General features: G+C 43.5%; 1 long non-coding RNA gene across 1 annotated transcript; it reads left to right on the top strand.

Moving 5' to 3' along the window:
* The first annotated feature begins 2,135 nt into the window (after positions 1 to 2,135).
* On the top strand, positions 2,136 to 7,870 carry LOC308585476. Its single transcript, XR_014007421.1, has 3 exons — positions 2,136 to 2,391; positions 3,288 to 3,390; positions 7,804 to 7,870. It is a non-coding gene; the product is annotated as an uncharacterized lncRNA (long non-coding RNA).
* Positions 7,871 to 8,501: the final 631 nt, after the last annotated feature.

Here is an 8,501-nt window from a genome sequence, read left to right as displayed (position 1 = left end):
GTTAAACATATGCATTACTTACTTCTGTCTACCTACTCTTCCCCCCTCCTTTCTCTCTTTTCTATTTGGGATCCGTCAGACTGAATGTCATGCAGTAATTTCCTCTCTAATGTGTTTATTCTGACGACGGTGGGTGGCTCTCTTCCTTAGCAGTTTCTAAATATTTCAACCCAGCTTAGCTCCTACTCCAAAACACAAGTTAATGCAGGAATCCAAGCCATCAATCTCCCCTCCTTCAGACAGTGATAAATTTAAGGACACTAATAGATACCACCTGCTGATTTTCTTGTTCCTCCCTGTTCAAAACGAGGTTTGGGGTGTACGAGAACTACAAAGGGAAGATCTGTCAGAAGGAATTCCATTTCTACCGCTGCCTTCTAAAAAACAGGTCCCTCCTGTTACCTTTCTTTGAAATCCTATGAATATCTATATGGAGGCAAGTCTAGTGGCCCATTAGGGATGCGGGTGGCACTGTGGGTTAAACCACAGAGCCTAGGACTTGCTGATCAGAAGGTTGGCGGTTCGAATCCCCGCGACGGGGTGAGCTCCCGTTGCTCAGTCCCTGCTCCTGCCAACCTAGCAGTTCGAAAGCACCTCAGAGTGCAAGTAGATAAATAGGTACCGCTCCGGCGGGAAGGTAAATGGCGTTTCTGTGCGCTGCTCTGGTTTGCCAGAAGCGGCTTAGTCATGCTGGCCACATGACCCAGAAGCTGTACGCCGGCTCCCTCAGCCAATAAAGCGAGATGAGCGCACAACCCCAGAGTCGGCCACGACTGGACCTAATGGTCAGGGGTCCCTTTACCTTTACCTAATGGCCAGTTAGCTAATTCTTCTTCTTTTCATGCAGTACTATGACACATCCACAAATGCAAATTTGGCCTTGCAGTTTTCTCCACAGTGCTTCCCACAACAAGACCCATGCATATTTGGAAGACCTTACATGTGTAGGAGCAATGCTGCAAGAGTTTGCATGAGCCTGACTCCCAACCTTGGGAGTTGGGGGAAAATTTTGAGTCTGGTTTGGAGGCTCCAGCTGGTACAAGATGCAGCAGCTAGACTGCTGGTGGGGTGGGCCATTGCCAGCATATCTCTGGTGCTCAAAACATCCCCGACCTGGCCACAGTGATCCATGTGATGGACACCTCCAGGCTTGACTACTGTAATTCGCTCTATGCGGGGCTGCCCTTGAAGCTGTCCCAGAAACTCCAGCGGGTGCAGAATGCTGCAGTGAGGCTCCTCACAGGGAACTTAATTCATTCTGGAGGTCCATTCTTAACCTGAAACTGTTCTTTTTAAAAAATAATAATAATAATTTTATTGAGTTTTCATATTTAATTACATCTCATTACACAAATCTATAACATAAAGCATTGCTCAGGCAGAGCATCGACTTCCTTCCCTCCCTCTTTCTGACTTCCAAACATCTTTTACTAAATTATCGCATTTCTATAACCACTTTTTTACCTTAAGACTTCTTCTTTTTTTATAAAAATTACCTCCTTATGTGTAAATCAGTTCCTTATTTTCACATCACCAAGCATTTCAATTCAAACCTACAAACGTTTTCAAATGTTTACAATTTTCTTTCATATAAAATATAAATTTGCTCCAGTCCTTTTGAAACAGTTCATCTTGCTGATTCTGGATCTGAAACTGTTCTTAACCTGAGGTACCACTTTAGCTAAAGGGGACTCCTGCTACCGCCACATGATTTCAGTTCTCATCCGGAAGCAAAGTTCTTAACCCGAGGTACGATTTTTTCTGGGTTAGCAGAGTCTGTAACCTGAAGCATCTGTAACCTGAAGCTTCCATAACCTGAGGTACCACTGTATAAAGAGGGAAAGTTGCTGCAACTGCTCCATAGGGCCCAGACCTGTGGACCACTGCTCAGAGGCTAGAAGCATGTGGATGTGTGTATCTGGAGCACCTTGGGAGCTGCTGCAAGTGTTTCTCTTGCCAGCAAAGAGTTAACTATCTGATGTGTGGCTACCTTATCTGGGATTGGCTGTGACACTGGCTTGTCAACAAAGGCAGAAGGATACTTGTCTTGACATTCTAGAGTGCCTACAGTGAGCAAAGCTCTTGGTCAGAGGGCTGCTGCTTTCTGGATCTTCACTCTGCAGTGTGGAGGCAGAGCCCAGGAGGATATTCACATCCAGGGAACATAAAAGGGCTTAGCTGAGAACTTGAGGCTGAGCTCTTATAAGAAGGAGTTGCTTTCTCCCTGGAGAAACCAATGAGGTTTTTTGCCCCTCTTTTTTAAGTTCAGATAAGTGATAGCTGTTCTCCCTGCTAGCACTCTGATGCAAAATCAGAGAAGACAAAGAGTGCAAGTAGCATGGAAAATGCCATTAGGTGTCCTGCCAAAGGACTGAGCAGAATTTTGACTCGGTGCACATTTAAAGCCAAATCTGTGGAATTTCCTTTGAAATTTGCACGTATCTGAATTTTGCGATGCCATTCTTCAACCAAACAATGTTTACAAAAATGCATGTATTGGAGTGGGATGGGGTTTGCATAAAGATGGAGATATTAGTGAAAATAGCACACCAAAAAACAGTATATTAGCAGAAATTGCTTGGTAAATGGGTACATTATCTGTGTTTATTTGCACTAAAACACTGGTGACTTTTCATGATGATTGGTTTCTTTTAATTGCAAATTGCTGTAAAATGTGGGAAACTGAATTTAAGATGGGGGGGAGGGACAAGCAACAGGAAACTGACAGATCCTTCCATCCCTAGTCCCGCCACACACAACTGGCACAACTGCATTATCAGATCAGCTTCATCTATGCTAATTGTTTTAAAAATGCAAACGTCACCATTGTTCTAGGGAAAACAAACACGACAAAATATTGAAGCATTTGTCAAGCAGAGCAGCAATCTGAACACATATTTCTTCAGAATCGTTGGGTTTTATTTTATTTATTTTGTATTTTTTTATTATTCTGCAACCTGAGAGGAATACTAAAGATGGCGCACACTGCATTTCCCTCCTACCACTTAATCTTGAACAAATATAACAACTCTTCTGATAGAGGTGGCCAAGGGGCTAAGCCGCAGTGGCAAGCCCCATCATGATGATGTATTCATAGTTCACAGAGTGCTAAGTCGTTGCATTTGGCTCTACAGCCTGCAATTACACACATTGCAAGCACCAGAAATCCACCCCCCCCCTTTCCCCTTCACAGTTATTTCAGGCCCTTAAAAGGAAGCTCTGGCATTCTTTGTGTAGCGAATGACATTAACTTATGTTTCTAACTTGCCTTATTAACCTTTTCTAAGACACAGGCTGGGAAATGCCGGGGAGAAATGCTACCTAATTTTGGCATAAACCCATCTGGGAAATCGGTTCTCAGGGTCTAAGGAAGCCTCTAAGCAGCAGAAGGTGCGTATGTTACTTCAGATATGTGAAGTGGAACGTCGGTTTGTTCAGATATCCAGTTAAATGATCCAATTTATCAAAGGCTGTTGTCCATCTCTGCTGCCTAAGGGCTTTTTTGGGAGGTGGGATTCTCCAGAAACACACTCCATTTGGGACTTTTATTTCCACACACAAGCACACTTACTAGGGAAAGGTCCCCACCGAGCACAGTCAGATTTACTTCTGCGTAAATGTTCCCTTATGGGAGGCAGTGGAAGACAGGAGTGCCTGGCGTGCTCTGGTCCATGGGGTCACGAAGAGTCAGACACGACTAAATGACTAAACAACAACAAACAAACAAAAATGTTCCCTGGTTTTGCATTCATAGAATCATAGTATTGTGGAGTTGGACATGTCCCTGAGGGTCATCTAATCTAACTTCTTGCAGTGCAGGAATCCTGCCCGCAGCCATCCCTGGGTTGGTTTGAACCACTGACCTTCTGATTAACGGCCCAATACATTTTGGCACCTGAGGCAGACCCCAAAATGTCATGCCCCCTCCCCACCAGGGAAGAAGGGTGGTGGAAGATCTACATCAGGAACAAGGAAGGAAGGAAGATCGACATCAGGTTCTGCTGCTCCTATGGATCCTTCCACCTGAGGCAGTCACTTCACCTTGCCTTATGGGTAGGCCGGACCTGCCCAGGTGTCAGAATGTTGTCTTCCAATCCTCTTCCATGTGTAACAATTCACCAATGATTGTAGCTTTGGTAGCTCAATCTCACATGGCCAGAGTCCACAGCATAGTTCCTTCCTATACTGGCTTTGTCTTAGCATCCGAGACGAGAGATGCTGTCACGAGAAGGAGTCATCTCACCTACAAGAGTGGGCATCTGAAGCTACCTGAGTGGCTGCAGCAGCCTACTTTTACACTACTGAGCTGAAAATCAGAAGGGGCTCTCTGGTTAAAAAGAAGCCCCATTTTGTCTGTGCCACCTGCCAGTTACAGGCATTCAGACTGTGTCTACAAAACAGGAAGCCAATTAATTTAATTACCCAGTCTTCCGACCTCAATGGGCTCCACAATGCAGCTTGCGACAATAACAAAAAGATTAAATCTGAAAGAATCTAAATTAAAAGCCCTTACCAAAAAAATAGAAAAATAAAAATCTATGTAACGTTTTTCTAACTATTGCAGAAGACAGAGCATCCTTTCATTTTTTAATCACACCAATTGATTGGTGGATCAGTTCCCCAGGGCTCAAGCATAAGTATGAATAAGCCCTTGGAGACAGAAAGCCTTTACCTTTCTTCTGGCTCAGGTGTCAATAACATCCACCTGCAACTAACTGCTTGCAGAGACAGGACAATGTATTCAAAGGTGAACCACTGTCCTGACCCAATATGGTTGTTGTTTGGCTTTCATGAATATACTTTGTCATTTCCTTTTGTTCTGAAGCTAAATTAAGGCTTGGGTTTTGGGTTTCCCCCCCTCTCCCAAACACTGTACAATTCACAAATAGGGTGTGCTCTGAGCACTAAGGGCAACTCATTATTTTCCAACTTATTTTTGTAATATACTGGCTGCAGTCTGGGGGAAAGCTGTGTCAAGATATCTGCAATACAAAGCCTATTCTGTTTGCGAGCGATTTTCCTCTTGCCTTATTCATGAGCTAAGGATGCAATGGCATGACCCGGCATGTCAATCAAACTTCAAATTGGGATTTCTGGGGCTATCATAGCAAGGTTAAATGGCACTGTATACAAAAATATCCCACTAATGAAACGACAAGTCAGACAGGGTTACTACAAGCAAATAGTTTGCTGCAGAAGAGAAAGAAAGCAAAACAAAACACCACCCACAATATGGAAAGCATGCAGTGTTATTATGATGGAGGCCAAAGGGAGCCTTTCATTCAAAGTTTTCTTTTCTTTCTTTTCTCAACCAAGTTTCTTCCCTTTTCAGGAAATTCGATGGTCGTTCAATGGTGATTTGATATTTCTTAATTATCTGCATCACATGAAAGGTGGTGCCTCTCTTCTCTGATTGTTTACAAGGGTGATTTTGTGTGAGGCAGTCTAAGGAAAAGCGAGATGTGACTAAGACTGCACTGTGGTTATGGAGGCATAGTCCTGGCACAGACCTCAGAGGTAAAGCAGTAGATGTCTGCCTCTCTCTCAGTTTCTTCTGCCATTGGGACCATCTGCCACAGCAACACCAGCAGTGGCAGCAAAACCCCCTGGTGGCCTGGGGAGAGCTCCTTGCAGAACAACTGTCGCCCCCCATCACCCCAAATCCCTTTTTGCTACAACTGCATTTTAGGGGAGCAGAGCTTAAGCCACATGGCTGCCATTGTTTGGCACCATTGACAGCAACTGATCTACAGCATGCAGTTTAATTCAATCCACATTTAAAGCACATTTTAAAAAAATAAATCATTTTTGTTTGATTTTACAAATATAAAATTATAACAATCCAAATACTTCTACTGAAGAAGCTCCTCATGAGGCCAGAGGAACATCGCCCAGCCAATGTTTTATTGAGTTATTGGTTTAATATGCTGTAAACCGCCTTGAGATTTTTATTAAAAATATAAAGCGGTATAGAAATTTAAAAATCAAATAAAAACATATCTATATATTGAGATTACAGTGGTACCTCTGGTTGCGAACAGGATTCGTTCCGGAGGCCCGTTCGCAACATGAAAACAACGCAAGCACAGTGGTGCATCTGTGCACGCACGGGTTGCGATTTGCCGCTTCTGTGCATGCACGTGACATCGTCTTGCATGTCTGTGCATGCGCGAGCAGCGAAACCCGGAGGTAACCCTTTCCGGTACTTCTGGGTCACAGCAGGACATAACTTGAAAGAACGTAACATGAAGTGGACGTAACATGAGGTAAGACTATACTCTGAATTTCGTGACTTCCCCCCACTTCCTCCATGGGGTCCTATTCTGAACATTTAGACATGCATGTTAGTCCATACTCTAAATTTTATATCAATCCATATTATTCATGGTATTTGCTACATTACACGTGGAATTAGAATCCTGCTAATGTTTCCATCTGCTTACAGTGGTGTCCTAGATAACTTTTCTCCATTCTTTTTTAAAGCTTTTGTCCTATCGGTTCCTGCGTTTTCCAGTCAGCTTTGTCATTTCAGCATAGTCCATCAGCTTAGCTTGCCATTCCTCTCTAGTAGGGACTTAGTTGGTCTTTAAGGTGCTACAGGAAGGAATTTTTTTAATAGTAGGGACTTAGTGTTCTTTCCATCTCTAGGCTAGTAACATCCAAGCAGCTGTTGTCCCATACATTAAAAGTCTTTTCTGCTCCTTTGGGATGTCGGTACCTATAATTCCTAATAAGAAAGCTTCTGTTTTTTTAACAAAGGTTATTTTAAACATTTCCCCCCATTTCATTATATGCACATTTCTTTTCACAAGGAATCCCTAGAACCCTATCTGAAACCCTCAAGAGCAAGAGTCAGTAGAGACAGTTCTGAGCTACAATGCAGATTCCTGCATTGCAGAGGGTTTGACTAGATGGCCCTCGTGGTCCCTTCCAACTCTGTGATTCTATGTAAATATGCATAAGAATTATGGACTCAGCTCTTTCCACTCACTTCTTTCCTTTTGCTCAAATTCCAATTCACCAAATAGACACCAGGCTTATTCTTTTTCCTTCCTAGACACTGCACTTTCTCCCCCACAACTCATACTGTTCTGACTCCTTCTCCCCCATTTAGATGTTGAGGTTTTATGAATTGTTCACACCGGGCCATATTCAACTAAATTGTTGCACTAGCGGGAGCCAGGTGAATGATTAGTGCAATGCGACTTCTCCGCCTTCCACAAACACCCCTGCACTCTCCCCAAATCAACTCTGGTGCTGGTTTTAACCTTTAAAGCCCTATACGGCCTAGGACCCTCGTACCTACGGGACCGCCTCTCCTGGTATGTCCCACAGAGGAACTTACGGTCTTCAAACAAAAACATCTTGGGGATCCTGGGCCACAGGGAGGTTAGGCTGACCTCCACCAGAGCCAGGGCTTTTTCGGCCGTGGCTCCAATCTGGTGAAACGCTCTGTCACAAGAGACTAGAGCCCTGCGGGACTTGACATCTTTCCACATGGCCTGCAAGACAAAGCTGTTCCACCAGGCCTTTGGCCAGGGCACAGTCTGACTCCCTCCTTCGGTAATCCTCGCAGAACTCTAGACCAATGGTTGCCATTAATTTCATTTTGAATTGATTTTAGAATGAATTGATTTTACAATGCATGTCAATTAATTGATTGTGATTTTATGTAAACTGTGTTACTTTTATTGTTGTTAGCTGCTCTGAGCCCGGCTTCAGCTGGGGAGAGCGGGATATAAATAAATTATTATTATTATTATTATTATTATTATTATTATTATTATTATTATTATTACTCAGGGTGTGTATGGGAGAGAGAACCTGTGGACCAATGCTCAGGGGGAGAGACAGTTCCATTGGACAAGCTGAAATGTTTGCACTGGCAGAAGGATCTCCTGAGCGCTGCATTGACTTGAGCCCGTTGCGTTTATCTTTGTCAAATACAAACAGATTTTTAATAAACAAATTAACGAATGTACCATCAGACTCGTATCTTGTCCATCTGTTTCTGACAAGATACCCGTTGTCCAAAAATGGTTTTTTCTTGGGAATTGGCACTGATATCTTCCATGCTGCTGCCAAGAGAGCACATTCCTTTGCCGTGGGGAATGTATTCAAAGCATCTTGTCTCAAAAAGTTCCTATCTTGCTTTAAAAGGGCAATGTGTGTAGCAAGGGAACAAGCTTCTGATTGACATGAGTGAGGGAGTGACCCCACCCTTTATTCGGCTAGCATGGCACCCAGCCTGCTTCCAGGCATCATGCAATGAATCCTCAGATCAGAGCCTTGCAGTGGAAAGGCATCCCCATCCCATTTGGTCTAAAGTGAAATTTCAGAGAAAGTTGGGGATTCCACCTCGAGCCAAACACCAGGGAAGCAAGAAAAGAATTGACAAGACTAGAAAAATTTCTCAGATACCACAGACCTTAATCATTTTTCCAGACCACTCAACTTCTTCCATGCACCAAATTCACATGAAACCTTGAACATTGCCAGTG

This window comes from Podarcis bocagei, assembly GCF_964188305.1.
Source record: "Podarcis bocagei genome assembly, chromosome: 4".
NCBI lineage: Eukaryota > Metazoa > Chordata > Lepidosauria > Squamata > Lacertidae > Podarcis > Podarcis bocagei.
Note: the sequence above shows the minus strand (reverse complement) of the source record. Positions and strands in the feature narration are given on the sequence as shown.